At 35.5% G+C, this 16,667-nt stretch overlaps 1 long non-coding RNA gene across 13 annotated transcripts in view; it reads right to left on the reverse strand.

Moving 5' to 3' along the window:
- Positions 1-16,667, reverse strand: part of LOC141502231 (uncharacterized) — a 481,284-nt gene that overhangs the window by 119,534 nt on the left and 345,083 nt on the right. For all 13 annotated transcript variants that reach the window (XR_012472465.1, XR_012472461.1, XR_012472464.1 and 10 more), the window contains one exon: positions 2,051-2,139. This is a non-coding gene — a long non-coding RNA (uncharacterized LOC141502231). The remainder of the gene's footprint in view (positions 1-2,050; positions 2,140-16,667) is intronic.

The following is a 16,667-nucleotide window of genomic DNA, read 5'->3' on the forward strand; positions in this document are numbered from 1 at the left end:
TTAACTACTTTAGAGAAGCCAAGATCTCATTAATGGGCACACTCTCAAACAGTACAGATGCCAACCCCTCCATGATGTCTTGTCCACTGAGATTACTGGAAATTATTTTTTCCCTATAAATCCATAGGCAATTGCTATGAGTGCATCCTGTTTTACTAAATCGAATGATGTTTTAATTTTTTTCTAAATCAATAGATAGAGAGTAGAGCACTATCAGATGTTATATTTCATGGAAATATGTTTTTATCATCTCAATTTTTATCACGAATGTTCTTAGGATTTGGTGGTTTCATTGGATCTTATGCCACACTGTCTCATTTTCATCTCTTCTGCTTTCTGAACATTATGGTAAACAATAATTGTACTACTATTTTGTAGATGGTTTAAGAACTATTTAATTCTAAAGGTTTGTAAGTATGCTATCTATCCTTTTATTCAAGTCATTTGAAAAATGCTGACTAGCTAAGGGGCAAGGTCAGATCTGTAGGACACTCCATTTAAGACCTCTCTCCAAATTTATGAAGATTACTTAATAATTACTCTTTTGATCTGTTCATTCAACCAGTTCTGAATCTATTTAACTCTATTACCTACCCCATATTTCTTCATCTTCACTACCTGGATAGCATTAAAAGATACTGAAAAATGTTTTTACCAAAATCTAGGGAAATCATGCCTCCAGCATTCCCCTGATCTATCAGTCTAGTAAGTCTTTCAGAGAGAGAAATTACATTTGTCTGGTATGATTTGATCCTGGTGGGGCCATGATGGCTCTAATTCATCACTCCTTCCCTTTCTAAAAGGTCCTAAACCATAATTTTACTAATAGATTCTAGACTTTTACTGAGAACTGGTCAGTATCACCAATTTATACATTTTTCACTCCAACTTTTTCAGTGAGATAGAGTCTTTATTCAGTGCAAAATGGCAATATTCCTAATTTCTTCATGATCATTCAAAAATTACCTTTGACAGATTCTTATAAAGTAGGTAGAAAAGTGACATTATCCCAATTTTATGGATTAGGCTTTATTTAGGCTCAGAAATTAAATAATTTTTTCCACAATGGAATCAATGTCAGAGATAAGATATATCTCCTATGATTCCAATTCTATCATTTTCCTTAAAATCATACTACTCTTATCATGTCTAATAAAAGGAGTATACGACATGTTCAAAAATAAGCATAACAAAAGGTAGGGTGAAGATGCAGGTAGAGTTAAAATGCATATAAAACACACTAAGAAACTTTGAAAAAAAAGTTCATTTCAGCTGAAGTGATCAAGAAATGCTTGAAGCAGGAATGGAGTGAAACTCAAGAGATATAGAATTTTAACAGAAATAGAATTTGGAGTATAATTATGTCAGTCTGCAAAATTCTCTAAGCCAGAAAAATAGAGGATATTGGGGAACAATAAGTAGTTCAAGTTATCTATAGTATAGTATCTATGACGTGTTAAATGTGATTGTAAGGATAGCTCAGAGACAAGTTTTGGGTGACCATAAAAGTCCGGCTAACTGATCTCTATTTTAGCCCTTCAATAATAGAAAGCTATCAAAGGTTGTGAGCGGTATGGTAGAGAGGAACCAATGAACCTGGAGTCTGGAAGCCCTGAGTTCAAATCTTGGCTCAAATACTTATTAGCTTTATGACTCTGAGGAACGAATAATAATAGCTAGCATTAAAGAGTGCTTACTATGTGTAGGCACTGGTTGAAAAAAATACATCTTATTCTCCATTTGAATCTATTATTTCTTGCTTTAGATTTTTTCTTTTTAAAAAAAATAAGATTAGGTAGGGGAAGGAAATAAATGGTAGTCATTAAAATAAAAAAATTTAACCTCTTTGTCACTTCCAATATATTAGGCTAGTTATTTATCCTCACTGTTTTAGTTTTTTTTTATTTCTAAATGTTTTGATTTCTTTAGTTCACATTAGTTACACTAATGTGTTTTAGTTTCTTCGTTTCTAAAATGAGGGAATTGAACTTGGTGTCCTCTGGGGTAATCTCCAGGTCAGTCCTATGATCTTTAAATTTCTATGACTTACCCAAGATCACACAGTCAGCATGTGTCAGTAGTGAATCCAGGTGTCTCCATGGTCAACTCTGGCATTCTGCCTCCATATACCATGATACTCTGTCAAAATAACAGGGCAACAGTCTGTTACAGTCACAGAAGGAAGATTTAAGTTCAGACCTTTGTAGTCACAGACAAGAATAATTTACAATCTCAATCATTATTCTTGCTTTTCAACTTGTTTCCCCAGCATGGAACAGTCAGCACTTAATAAATGCTTTTCTTCAATCACTCATTCATTTATCTTCATAACCAAGTCAATATTTTCTTTCCCTCATTGTTATCGAAGCTAGGTGACACCATAGATAGAGCACCATCTTACTGAGTTTAAATTCAGTCTCAGACCACTTACTAGCTTTGTGATTCTGGGCAAGTCACTTTACCTTGTTTGTCTCAGTTTCCTCATCTGTAAAATAAGCTGGAGAAGAAAATAGCAAAACAGTCCAGTATCTTACCTAGAAAATTCCAAATAGAATCACGAATAGTCGATACAACTGAATAAGAACAAAAACTACACTTTTAATATAGCCATGGAATTTGATATCCATGTACCTGAGTCTTCCCCTTTTGCAATCTATTTTTAGTCATTTTTACTCCTTAGCATCTTCACTAAAGATAAGGAAATAAAAGAAAGTAAAATTCAAATGATCAGCTATTACAGATTTTGGTAGAGGTAGTTTAAAATGTATTGGGGGAGTATTATGTGAGAATTAAGAGACATTAAAACTAATAATCTAAATAACTTCATAGGATTGCATATATACTGCCTTAATTTCTACCATTGCTCACACTATAATCCTGAGGATAATGGTGAGTTGGCAAAACAGAATAGATACATTCTCAGCATGCAAGGACATTTGGACCACTACCCACAGCCAAAAAGTGAATACAGAAAGCTGGCAAATTGTTTAAATGATATTAGAAACACCATGGGGATTAACTTTCCTACCAAGTGAACTTTGAAATTCTATGCAAACCTTCTCTAGTCAAACAAATAGAAAAAAGTCCAAGACTGAGTTTTTCAATAACACATTTAAAGGAAAAAGGGTCTATTGTCTGTTTCCTTAGCATCTAGAGACTTGGATGGACAACCACCAAAATGCTCACTTGCCTGCTGTGTGTAACAGTAAACTTCCTTAGGATAATCTCATGTTCCATGAATACAAAATGGATTTATATATGCTGATAGAATAAATAAACAGAATTGCTACAATGGGCTCTTGTACTAGCATCCACTTCATTTAATGCCTCCTACATCACCCTCTTAGGCCCAATTTTAGCCCATATCCACGGTTGATCCTAGTTATGCCCATTTGAATCAGGTAGAACCAATCAAAATTCCCAGACTGTATTCACTGATTGAGTCTGGTTAAAATATATAGAATATAGGTTCTAAATCCCAATAAAATAGAAAGGACCTTACAGATATTTATAACTCAAAACACCACCACAGTTATTAGTTGGCATTTTAGAAAAGATTCGCTACCAGAAGAGTACAAAACATATTATCATCTTTCTGGAAGTTCTATATAAGAGATGATTTAGCAAAGAATAATAGTTGATTGAACTTTTAGATGAAGAAATTCATTCTAAAAGTATAGAGCAACAGCTCCTTTGCAATCTATGGAGATTACCTAGATCCCTGTGAGGTCAAATGCCTTAACTAAGATTCCTCAGAAGTGTAACTTGAACTCAGGTCTTTGCAGGTCAAAGGCCAGCTCTGTACTCACTTCTATTTCTTCTGTTTGATAAACATATCATTTTAAATTTTGTCAAGTATAGATGATGTATCTTTTCTTCTTTATGTAATTACTTCCTTATTATTTAACATTAATTAAAGTCATAATTCCAAAGGAAGACCAGTATAGAATAACAGATACTTGTAGAACTTTAAAATCTTTGTGGACTTGGGAGAAGTCCACAAAGAGAGCTCATACCTGAAGAAGAATCCTTTCTATAATATTCTTGACAAATGGTCAAGTGGTCTTTCTTTGGAGACCTCTTGTGAGGAGGGGCCCCTCTGCTTCCTGAAGTAGCCCATTCTACTTTGTTGTAGCTGTCATTGTTAAGAACTTGGGGTTTGCCCTTTGTTTTCCACTCTCACTATTACCTGGAAACTAAATCTTTTTCCCTGAAACTTCTACCTATTGCTCCTAATTATGTTCCTCAGGGCCAAATTGGACAAGTCAACTACTTCAATTCAACAATACTTTAAACACTGGAAGTCAGTTACCAAGTTCCTCCTTCTGTTTGTTTATTTTGCTTCTCCAGGTTAAATTAATCAAATGACATGATCTATTAATCTAGCGATCTCTCAACATCTTTCTTGTTTTTCTATGGATACATCATAACAATGCCTTCCCTAAAATGTGACAACCAAAACTTTGCACAGTACTGCAGATGTTGAAATATTATCTCCCTCCTTCTTGGTATTATCTCTCTCTCTTAAAAATACCTATGATCAGGGTGGCTAGGTGGCGCAGTGGATAGAGCACCGGCCCTGGAGTCAGGTGTACCTGAGTTCAAATCCGGCCTCAGACACTTAATTACCTAGCTATGTGGTCTGGGGCAAACCACTTAACTCCATTGCCTTGCAAAAACCTAAAAAAAATACCTATGATCATATTTTGATTTGTATTGATTTCACTTTGAGGCATATAAGCTATTCCCATGCAATTTGACTCATAATCATCTAAATTGCTTTCTAAGGGCACTAAAACACAACAAATGAATTATTTCTCATTTGTTTAGACTAAATTAAATTAATATTTATTAAATGTCTATATGCCTGGAATATAAGGGTAAAAACCAACATAGTCTGGCCCTTAAGGTACTTATATTGATATAAGTGATATGATATAAATGCAGAAACAAGTAACTACTTTTTTTACTATCAATTAATATAATGAATTCATTGGAAGAGGAACCTTTAACCCTGTGTAAAAAGGGTATAGAAGCCAATAAAGAGTTTTCCAGATACTGAATAGAATAAAATTTAGAATTTGAGGTTCTATTATTCAGTTTTCTTGCAAATAATTTGGAGCCATTTCTCCTTTTGCTTATCAAATAGAAAATGATTCTCACTACATTGTAGGCAAAAGGGATAAAAGGAAAACAGATAAATGTTTGCATATGTAGGAAGGGCAAACATGATTTTTCAAAAGGTCCGGAAACTGTGCAAAGGAACCCAAGTCCCCACAAAGAAATGAGCCTGGCTGTCACTCAAATTGATTCTGGACACATTCAGACTGTGCTGCTATGTTTCTCTCTCATTTACAACAGTTTCCAATTTGGGGATTTGCACATTGTGATTATTGGAGGTTCCTCTAGGATGAACATAAATTTGATCATTTTATGTTGAGCAACACCTTGACACCACCACTATTTTCTTCTTCTTACTTTGGCAATAGTAATCATATCAACACTATATTTCCTGAAAATAACAGGTAATTCAACAGTCCTCTAACTCAAATTATTAAATAAGATAATTGCAAAACCCTTAGCATAGTGTTGAAAATATAGCAAACACAATGTAAATGTTACCTATTATTCTTAATTACCCTCCTAGACCAAAACACTTCTTAGCAACCACTGCCCTGTTTGTGTTGACTTCATTTATAAGGATATAAGCTCTTTGAGGGCAAATATTGTACTGAAGTATGTCCAGCTTTAATATAGTCCCTGACACATAGTAAGTACTTAATAAATTCTTTTTTATTCATTCATTCACTACACAAGAAAAATATAAGTATTAAAACAATGAACAGTAACAGTAAATAATAATATAATGAGTCACACACATATACATAGCAATTTATAGCTTATAAATATACTATTAATTAGTATACATTATCATAAAGACTATAAAAATTTTTCTTATACTTTTCCAAAGGACATTTTTCATTAGCTTAGATCAGCTATAGAAAGTTTTAAGGATAACTTTTCATGTGTGCATCAAGAAGGTAAGTGATTGCAATGAAAACAACTACTGTATTTGATGAAGAAAAATATTACATTAGGGGAATTATCTCAATTGGACTTATAAAATTTATAAAGTGCATTTCTACTACAGATCTTGCTTTCTAGTGCCATATGGTCAACTTAAAGTTATTCAAGGAAGGATAATCCAGTTTTTGTTTTTTGTCATTTAGCCTTTGGCTATCCACCATTTGGGGGCTTTACTGCACCAATGAGCAGCATTAGCAACTCCACCAGAGAGCAAGAAAATTAAAAGAATATGACACAACAGTCATAATTATTCTGATACTCTTTGGAGAAAAAGAGAATTGATACTATTGCATTCAGAGGACTAAGATAACAGCTTCTATGAATATATCCAGATATCATACAGATATCACATAGGAAGTCAAAGCCTAACCCTACATTGAAAAGAAATGTGAAATTGCATTGTAAAGAAATTTTTTAACAATAGAATTATACAAAAATGTTATGATGTTTTCAATGTCTATATTTTATGGGGAAATGAGGAAGGCATTCCAGGCAAACCAAAATGGCATGAGCATAGTGGTGATAATGGTCATAAGAATAGTTTCCATCAGGTCATAATGAGAAAGTGACATTTATTAAAACAAAGATTTTGTTTTTGTTTGGAAAGATTGAAATACGGTTGGAAAAATAATCAGAGGTTGACCTGCAGGAATGCTAAGTTTCAATTTTATCATATAGGAAATTGGGAGACATTGAAAATATTTAAGAATGGACATATACAAAGTGATTATTTCTCAAGATTGATCAGGATTTGCAGGATGGACTGGACAATGGAGAGACCAGGGACAGGGAGACAGTGAGACTATGCCAATAATTCAGGCATAATTTGATTAAAGTAATAAAATAATGTGACAGCAATGGGACTAAAAAAATAAGCATGCTGTAACAGCCAGAATAAAAGAAAGGAGCCAATTACAACTTTCAATGAAAGGGAAAGAGATGGAATGAGAGTGGGAGAGGAGAAAGAAAGAGTGGGAAAGGAGAGAGAGAGAGAGAGAGAGAGAGAGAGAGAGAGAGAGGGGCAGGCTGGTTGGGAGGTAACGATGGCATTCAGTTTTAGACATGTTGTGTTTGAGGTAACAGCAGGACATACAGATGGAGATGTCCAGAAGGGAATTGGCAATGCAAAACCAAAAATTAAGAAAGACATAATGACTAAAGATGTACATTTGGGAGTTACAAGTGTAAGGGTGACACATGATAATCTGAAAGTAGTTAATATCTCCAAGTATAATAGTGACCAGAGGTACCCTGAACCTTGAATCACAGAACCTGAGTTCCAATCTCAACTTGTTACTTCCTAACTATGTGATCTTGGGTAAATCACTTAATCCTATTGAGTAAGTTTCCTCATATGTAAAATAAATATGTAATATAAATAATAAATGATCTCCAGGTTCCCTTAGAGTTCTAGGCCTATGATCCTAAAATTTTATGAAAAACAAAGGAACATAGGATACCTATACTACACATACATTTGGGACAAAGGGGAAAAGCTCAGGAGCTCCAGAAGGAATAAGAAAGAACCAAAGGTATAGAAAGAGAAACAAGTCCATTCTACTCTTAGATAAATCTAATTGTTAGGAAGTTTTTCCTTTATTGAAATCTTAATCTAAGCTACCATTAAAACCTGTAAGATTGATAAGAGAATATCTCCATATTTGAGATGAAGAAACTTCAGTTTACAGAAGTGAATTGATTTTCCCAAAGTATCACAAGAGGTAAATGCCAAGGCCACATATCTAATGAGTATCACTCTCAGCTGTTGAATCTCACTATTACTCCCATTCAATATAGAGAATAAGCTTCATTGTCGCCATGCAAAATGTTCTCTAATAAAAGGCATAAATAAAAATTAACTTTTAATTAAATACCAATTGGAACAGAGTTATACATTAAATAAGAGGAAACACTGATTAATAGAGCCATTTTTCCATACATATATACAATATATTTATATATTTCTCTAGTCTCCTATGGGATGACAATGTAGCCATGACTTGCTTTTGATTCAAAGCCCCATTTTCCTTTCACTTTGCTCTGTTGCCTCTTTCTTAGATGCTCTAAAGAGATCAACATGGTGAAGTAAAATGATGAAGGAAAGGCAAATATATTTGTAAATTATGTAGTTCCTGACTCTCATGGCTCTCTCAGTTTTAAAATTAGTTCAGAAGAAATAAGTAGGTCCAAGTAACTACACTATTGCTTTCTTCTAAGATTGGTGCAATCAAATGCAAAGCAATGATTAGCTTAATCCCCTGGATCTTTACTTTTTCCTTATTGCAATCCCCAATCTTACAACTCCCCTCACACCCACCTACCCTTAACTACATTCTAGACTCTGACACTTTTTCCTTTAATCAGAAAAATATTATAGGACCTGGGATTTGTTCTTCTTGAATAGCTTCACTTTGATTTCCTTCTGCAGTTTCTTTTTTAAATTTTTTTTATACATTACTAAAATATTCTTCTTTAAGAATAAACATAGGGGCAGCTAGGTGGCGCAGTGGATAGAGCACCGGCCTTGGAGTCAGGAGTACCTGAGTTCAAATCCAGCCTCAGACACTTAATAATTGCCTAGCTGTGTGGTCTTGACAAAGCCACTTAACCCCATTGCCTTGCAAAAACTAAAAAAAAAAGAGTAAACATAATACCCCTTTCTCCCAAAAAATATTAACCCTCATGAGAAATAAAGTAAAGAGGAAAAAATGTGTTTCAGTCTGTGTTCTGATACCATCTGCTCTGTCTCAAGTGGAACACATTTTTATGATAAGTTCATCATAAAAGTTACTTCCATATTTTACCACTGTTGCTGTTGCTGATTGCAATTTCCTCCATCCATTCCTCCCCACTACCATATATTATATTTTCTCTCCTCTGTCCCTCTTCTAAAATGTGCTGAAGGATGGCTGAGTAGCACAGTGGACTGATTACCAGTCCTGGGGCCAAGAGGTCCCTGAGCCTACATACCATGTCTGAGACCCAGAAACCACCCGGGCCAGTGGTCCCAGACAGGCCACCCAATCCTAGACCCTTGCAAGAAGTAAAAAAGAAAATGTGTTATATCTGACTATTCTCTTTCCCCCTTCTTTCCTTTTTACTCTAGATGTCTATACCCTATTGAGTATGTATGCTGTTTCCTCTCTGAGCAATTTCTGATGAGAGTGAAGGTTCCCTCATTCCCCCTAGCCTTCCCCCTTCCTATATCATTGCAAAAGCTCATTGTAAATAGATAGATAGATAGATAGATAGATAGATAGATAGATAGATAGATAGATAGATAGATCTTTTATATGAAATATCTTAGCCTATTCCACCTCTCCTTTCTCTTACTCCCAGGGCATTTTCCTTTTAGCCATTAACTCTTTTTTTTTACAATATATTATATCTTCAGATTCAGCTCTCTCCTGTGCTTCATATATAAAAGCTACTTCTACCTGCTCTATTAAATGCAAAGTTTCATATGAGTATTATCAGTATCATTTTTCTATGCAGGAATACATGCAGCTCATCATTATTAAGTCCCTCATATTTTACCCATCTCCTGCACTCTCTATGCTTCACCTGACTCCTGTATTTGAAGGTCAAACTTTTTGTTCAGCTCTGGTCATTTCAACAGGAACATTTGAAATTCCCCTGGTTCATTGAAAGTCCATCTTTTCCCCTGGAAGAGGATGTTCAGTTTTGTTGGGTAGTTGATTCCTGGTTGCATTCCAAGCTCTTTTGCCTTCTGGAATAGTATATTCCAAGCCCTATGAGCCTTTAATGTATTTGCTACTAAGTCCTGTGTAATCCTGACTACAGCTCCATGAGATCTGAATTGTGTCCTTCTGGCTACTTGCAATATTTCTCTTTGACTTGGGAGTTCTGAAACTTGGCTACAATATTCCTGGGGGTTGGTTTTTTTAGCTCTCTTTCCGGGGTAGATCAGTGGATTCTCTCAATTTCTATTTTGCCCACTGTTCTAGGATATCAGGGAAATTTTCCTGTAGCATTTCTTTAAAAATGAGGTCAAGTCTCTTTTCCTGATCATGACTTTCAGGTATCCCAATAATTTTTAAATTATCTTTCCGGAATCTTTTTTCCAAATCTGTTGTTTTTTCAATGAGATGTTTCACATTTTCTTCTAATTTCTCATTCTTTTGGTGTTGAAGTATTGTGTCTTGATTTCTTGTAAACTCATCAGCTTCCTTTAGTTCCATTCTGAAGGATGTGCTTTCCTCAAAGAGCTTCTTATTTCCTTTTCCATCTGGCCAATTCTGCTTTTTAAAGCATTCTTCTCCTCAATAACTTTTTGAACTGTTTTATCCATTTGACCTATGCTGGTTTTTAACATGTTATTTTCTTCAGCATTTTTTTTGTATCTCCTTGACTAAGCTGCTGACTTCTTTTTCATGTTTTTCCTGCATCTCTCTCATTTATTTTCCCAATTTTTCTTCTATCTCCCTTACTTGATTTTCAAAATCTTTTTTGAGCTCTGTCATAGCCTGAACCCAGCTTCCATTTTTCATGGAGTCTTCAGATGCAGGAGCTTGTAGTTTTTCATCTTCAGATTGAGGAGGATTCTTGAGATCATAGACAATGAATTTCTCAATAGTGTTCCTCTTTTTTTCTCTGTTTACTCATTTCTCCAGCCTGTGCCTTGTTTAGGGGTACTTCCTGAGCTTTTGAGTATTATTGGGACACCAGCTTTGGGGGTTTTTTGGTACGCCCCAGTGGGACCTTTATTATGTAGATATTATGTATATATTTTTATGTATATATGTATATTTATTTATTATATTATATATATTATATATGTATATTATATATGTATATTTATTATGTATATATGTAGATAACCACAACCACTCCCCTCTGCCCTGGAGCTGTGAGGAGAGTCCCTGCTATCTTAGAATGGAAGGTCAAACTGCAACCTAGATCTGGGTGTGGGCAAACAGAAGAGTCCTACCCCAGGGAGATCAGAGATTTCTTCAGTCTCCCCTGACCCCCTTACCATCTGTGGGTTGTGCTCTAGAGGTGCAGGCTGTTTTTCCCCAATTCTCACGGCAGGTTCTGCAGCTGGTGCTCATAACTCCATACTCATTCTGGTGCAGCAGAGTTCCCTCACAGCCCCTTCAAGCTGTTTCCAGTGATCCTTGGGCTGGGCTGGGCTTGGCTGCACTGTGGTTGTAGCTTTTTTCTAATTTCTGGTCCTGCTGAAACAAACCTTTCTGGTGGAACTTCTAACTTATCTTCAACTGGGAAAATGTATCCCTCAGTGTTTCTGTGGGTTCTGCCCCTTTAAATTTTGGCTAGAGTCATAATTTGTAGACTTTTGGAGTTTTGGGGGTAAGGAGTTTTTTGGAAATGCTGCTTTCGCACTGCCATCTTGGCTCCACCCCCCTTCTGCCACTTCTTAAAAAGTCAGATCTTTGTCTTGTGCCCTTGTATTTGTATCCCCATCTTGGTTTCCTTGTCTATGTTCTAGTTCAAGGATTGTGGTCTGATCCCCTCATTCTTTCCAGTTTTATTTCTAACCCCTGTCTTTATTACAGCGCTATGCACGTGGTATGTATTTAATAATCTACTCCAATGGATCAGTCTCGACACTTAGTTCTCAGTCACCTTGCACCTGGCAAGAACCACCACAGACATGTCTATTTCCATCATTGCCCTGATCTTCACAATTCTTCAAATACCACTTTATGAAATGGTATAAATTAATACATATTACCCTCAAAAGGGTTTCTCAAATCAAACTATTCAAAGCATCAAACACCTAGTTTAAAATATAAATATGCCTTACATAATCAACTATGAAATAGGAAAGGAAATTTGTTTTTTAAAAAAATAAAGAAGAAATCTGAAGTAAAGGAGAAGTCATATTCCATTTTGGCATAAAGAGAAAAGGCAGGAATATCCTAATATTCTGCCAGTTTTTAACTAGACAGCTATTTAGGAACTGAAACTAATCATTGGTTTTTCAGCTTTTCCAGTGAAATATTATGGTATATTCTCAACATGGCAGAGGATGGTAACAGACTGATCATTGTATTCTAGAGACTACAGTCAATTGAGTAATACTGAACCATAGGGAAATTCAATCCACAGGATTTTCATGGATTCCTGTATAGGAGAGTGGAAGAATCATGATCTGAAAGAAAACACAGTTTTCCACACAAATATTTTCTGCACCATCTATTTTCTCTTGCCTTTTTTCTATAACACCAGGAAGGAAGGTGGGAGACAAAGAGGAAGAGAAGAAAGGGAAGAAAGGGAAAAATTGGAGAGTAAAAGAGGCAAAATGGGGAGAGAGAGAGACAAGTAGATAGGCAAATGTAGGAAAAGACAAAGGAAAGCGTAGACAGAGGGAAGAAGGGAAGAAAGACAGAGGAAGGAAAAAAGAAGAAATCTCTATGACTTCAAGTTAAAACAAAAGGTTAAACTAAACACATACACACACACACACACACACACACACACACACACACACTCCAATGACATGCTATTTGGATCCAAACACTCAGTAGTAAAAAGCAATGAAATCATATGGGGTTTGACTTTTAGAACTGTTCAATTGATGTCATTAAAATAGCAGAATTAGACTTATAATTATTCCCTTGTGAATTCTGCTGTCTGTTTGAAAATGAAAGAGCATTCATTTCTGTCCCCTAACCAACTTATTTGGGGAGAAAATAAATGGGTTATAGACAGCAAAAACTAAGTTTTAGAATTCTTCTGGGAAAGAGTAGAAAATAAGTGTCAATAATGAATAATACCCCTGCCAGTCAATATCACCAACCTGGTTGACATCTTCACTCAGAATAAATCCTTATTTCTCAGTATTTACTTGCTATCCACTGCTTAGGACTCTAACATTTCATTAACATGCAAATGTGTGACATTTATATGGTTTAAGTAGTACTGCATATTTTTAAAAAGTCATCTTCTGCCATATCTCCGTTTTAAGATCACATTTACTGCCAATGAACCCAAATACTAACTTGCACCATATGGAGACGTAAACAACACACAGCAAAGGTGGTTGAGTTTTATTCCATCTTATTGTTTTGACATTTTCAATCATTCTCTGTGGCCTCGTCAGTGAGGAAGCTTCTACTTTCACTGGTCCTCCAGTGTCACTAAGTTCTTCCTGAGGATTATGAGGAAAATCCCACCTTTTACTTCATCAACAAAGAAATAGCCTAGAATACACTGAACATTTTTTTAATATGTATCTTAAGTATGATAAAGTAGGATGGCAGTGGAGTTAGTATAGGCAAAAGAAACTAAACTGTGCACTGGAGACCAGGGTCTAGTCTGGGTTTTTTTTCCCTAGTTCCTGCATCTTTATAATGACAGGACTGAACTAATCAACCCATTGATAAATAAACATTAAGTACCTCACATGTGCCAGGTAGCCTTTTACTCTGATTTTAATTACCCAAAACTCCTCCCTGAAACAAAGACCCATCTTTATTAATGTCAATTATTCCTCCAATTATAAAGTGCTGAAAAGTTTAAAATATAAAAATAAGATTATCTAAGCTCTAAGGGCTTATGAAGGTTTTATAACACATTCAGAGACAAATCATAATAAAAATGGCTTGTATTAAGATTTGCAAAGGGTTTTGCAAATATCTCAATTTATTCTCACAATAATCTTGGAAGGTAAGTGTTATTATCTCCATTCTACAGATGAGGAAACCAAGGTATAGAGAGGTTATATGACTCTCACAGAGTCACAAATGTATATATTGATACACACATGTAAATAACATACATGTACAATATGGTAAATGTATGTGTGTTGGTACATATGTGTGTGTGCATGTATGTACAGAAACAAAATAAATGCAACATGATTTTGTGCTGTGACCTAAGGTGATCTATCTCTCTCTCAAATTCTACTTAATCATTTTCAACCCATTTATCACATTGAGTTTCTTTTCTCTACTCAGGGGATCAATATCATTTCTCTCCCAGACTATTGCAATAGCATTCTAATTGGTCTCCTTGCCACCAGTGTCCAACCTTCACACAGCTAACAAATTGTTATTTCTAAACCCTACATCACCATGTCATTTGCCCTTTTAAGAATCTCTAGTGGCTCCCAACTTCTCTCTTGGAGAAAAGAAAACTTCTTTTGTTTACAATTTAAAGTCCTTCCCAGTCTGATGGTAGTCTACCAGACCAGAGTCATTACAAATCACTTTCCTTCACACATGCAACATTTAAGCTAAACTACTTACTTTTTCCCCAAATACATTGTATTCAATCTCTCACCTCCAATTTTTTGCTTAGAATGCACACCCTCCTCAATTCTATTTATTTTTAGAATCCAGAACTTTTAAGGTTCAACTCAAGGGCCACCTCCTTCATGAGAATTATACTGAAAACTGATAATTATACTGATTAACAGTTGTTAATACTCCATCTCAGAATTACTTATTATTTTTTTTAAAAATTTATCTGTTTTCGGAGCGGTTAGGTGGTGCAGTGGCTTAAAGCACTGGCCCTGGAGTCAGGAGTACCTGGGTTTAAATCCGGTCTCAGACACTTAATAATTACCTAGCTTCATGGCCTTCGGCAAGCCACTTAAACCCATTTGCCTTGCAAAAAAAACTAAAAAAAATTTATCTGTTTTCATATTATTTTTCTCCCCAAAAGATTATTTTTTTTTATGACAGCCAGGAGCTATTTCATGTTTGCCTTTGTATATGCAAACCACATTATGTACTTGATAATTTATTTGATAAGAGTTTAATTACATCACATTACTTCATGTTTTGTCATTAGATCACACAGTATGAACTCTCAAAATAGGTATTATAATGGGTGTCCAGAATAGTAACAATAATAATAATAATTATCATTATTATAATAATATTTATGAAGATTTTGCCTTTTTTTAAAGAATTGACCCATAGTTTTTGCATTTGATATTATTTACTTAGGAGGATATTTCTATCATTATTTTAAACATCACAAGATTAAAGATCTAGAGCTAAAATGGATCTTGGAGGTCACTGATTTAAATCCCCTCATTTAATAAATGAGGAAATTGAGGTCCATGGAGGTTTTCCATGAACTTGTCCAAGATTACAAAGGCAGAAAGTGTCAGAGGAAGTATTTGAGTCAACCAGGTCCTCTGACTCCAAAACCTTTGTTCTAGCTACTACATCAAGTTTTCCCAAAATCACAGACCCTCATAAGAATATTAAAATTGACTTCCAGCCAAGATGGTGGAGAGAAGCCAGGCACTGTACTATGGTCTCCTCGTTTCCACTCAGAAATAATATGAAAGAAACCTCTTAACAGAAATTCAATCAACAAAACCCAGAAAAAGATCCTAGAAGAAGAACATCTACCAACAAGGTCTGTCTCAGGGAATCATGGGTAAACTGGGAGCAGAGAGCAGAGAGCCAGCCAAGCCAGATGACCAAACTTAGCCTCAGAGACTTTAGCTATGGGAGCAGTGATCTAAGGAGCCACAGTGGGACTAGAGGGCAAATTCTAGCACAGAGAGCTAAAGAGTATGGCTGGACATCAACCTGCTCTGCTTGGGGAATGTGCCTTCTTCTCAGAACAAACATAGCAACAGACTCCCCCCTTCCAACTAGGGTGAGGGCAGCAGAGCTCCCACAGCAGAATTAGGAGATTAACTACCTCACCCCAGGGCACAGACCACATTGTTCAAGGATAACAGTATCTAGATGCACACCCCACCCCATCCAGGCCTAGGGAGAGGGCCTCAGATCAAGGTCATAGACACTCTAGAGAAAGCATCCAGCATTCCCTAGGGGCTGGCCCACTTGGAGTTACTAAACCCAGTTTGAGAAAATGAAGAAAGGCCAGCAGAAAGGTGGGGTCCATAGAAAACTAACCCAAAGAGATCTAGAACTTCTGAAGAGAATATGAATTGGTCTCCAATCCAGAAAGACTTCCTAGGAAGGAGTCTAAAAATCAACTGGAAAAATTGGGAAAAGAAACTCAAGAGAAAATTAACACCGTGCAAGAGAAAATTACCATCTTGCAACAAGAAAATAAATCCTTGGAAAATATAATTGGACAAATACAAAAAAGAAAATAATTCTCTCAAAACTACAATTGGGCATGGAAAACTCCTTCAAAAACTGAATTGACCAATTGCAAAAGGAGTTGCAAAAGGTAAATGAAGGAAATTCTTCTCTAAAAAAAAGAATGGAATCTGTGGGAACTAATGACTTCATGAGACAACACAAATCTGTTAAATAAAACCAAAAAAACCCAGAAAAATAGAAGAAAATGTAAATTATCTCAATGATAAAACTACTGACTTCAAGAATAGATCCAGAAAAAGACAACTTAAGAATCACTGGGCTTCTTGAAAACATTAAAGAGGGGGGAAAAATGCCTGGACTCAATATTACAGGATTTAGTGATGGAAAACTGCCCTGAAGAATAAAGAATAAAACTGCCCTGAAGAATAAAGAATAAAACTGCTATCCAATAAGATGAAACTAGCTATATCCTCACCTGGGAGAAAGATTCTCATATTTCTTGAGAATTGTAACTCTATTAGAGAGAACATACTTAGCCAGAAGTGATGGACATTC

Source organism: Macrotis lagotis, chromosome X, assembly GCF_037893015.1.
Source record: "Macrotis lagotis isolate mMagLag1 chromosome X, bilby.v1.9.chrom.fasta, whole genome shotgun sequence".
In the NCBI taxonomy this organism is placed as follows: domain Eukaryota; kingdom Metazoa; phylum Chordata; class Mammalia; order Peramelemorphia; family Peramelidae; genus Macrotis; species Macrotis lagotis.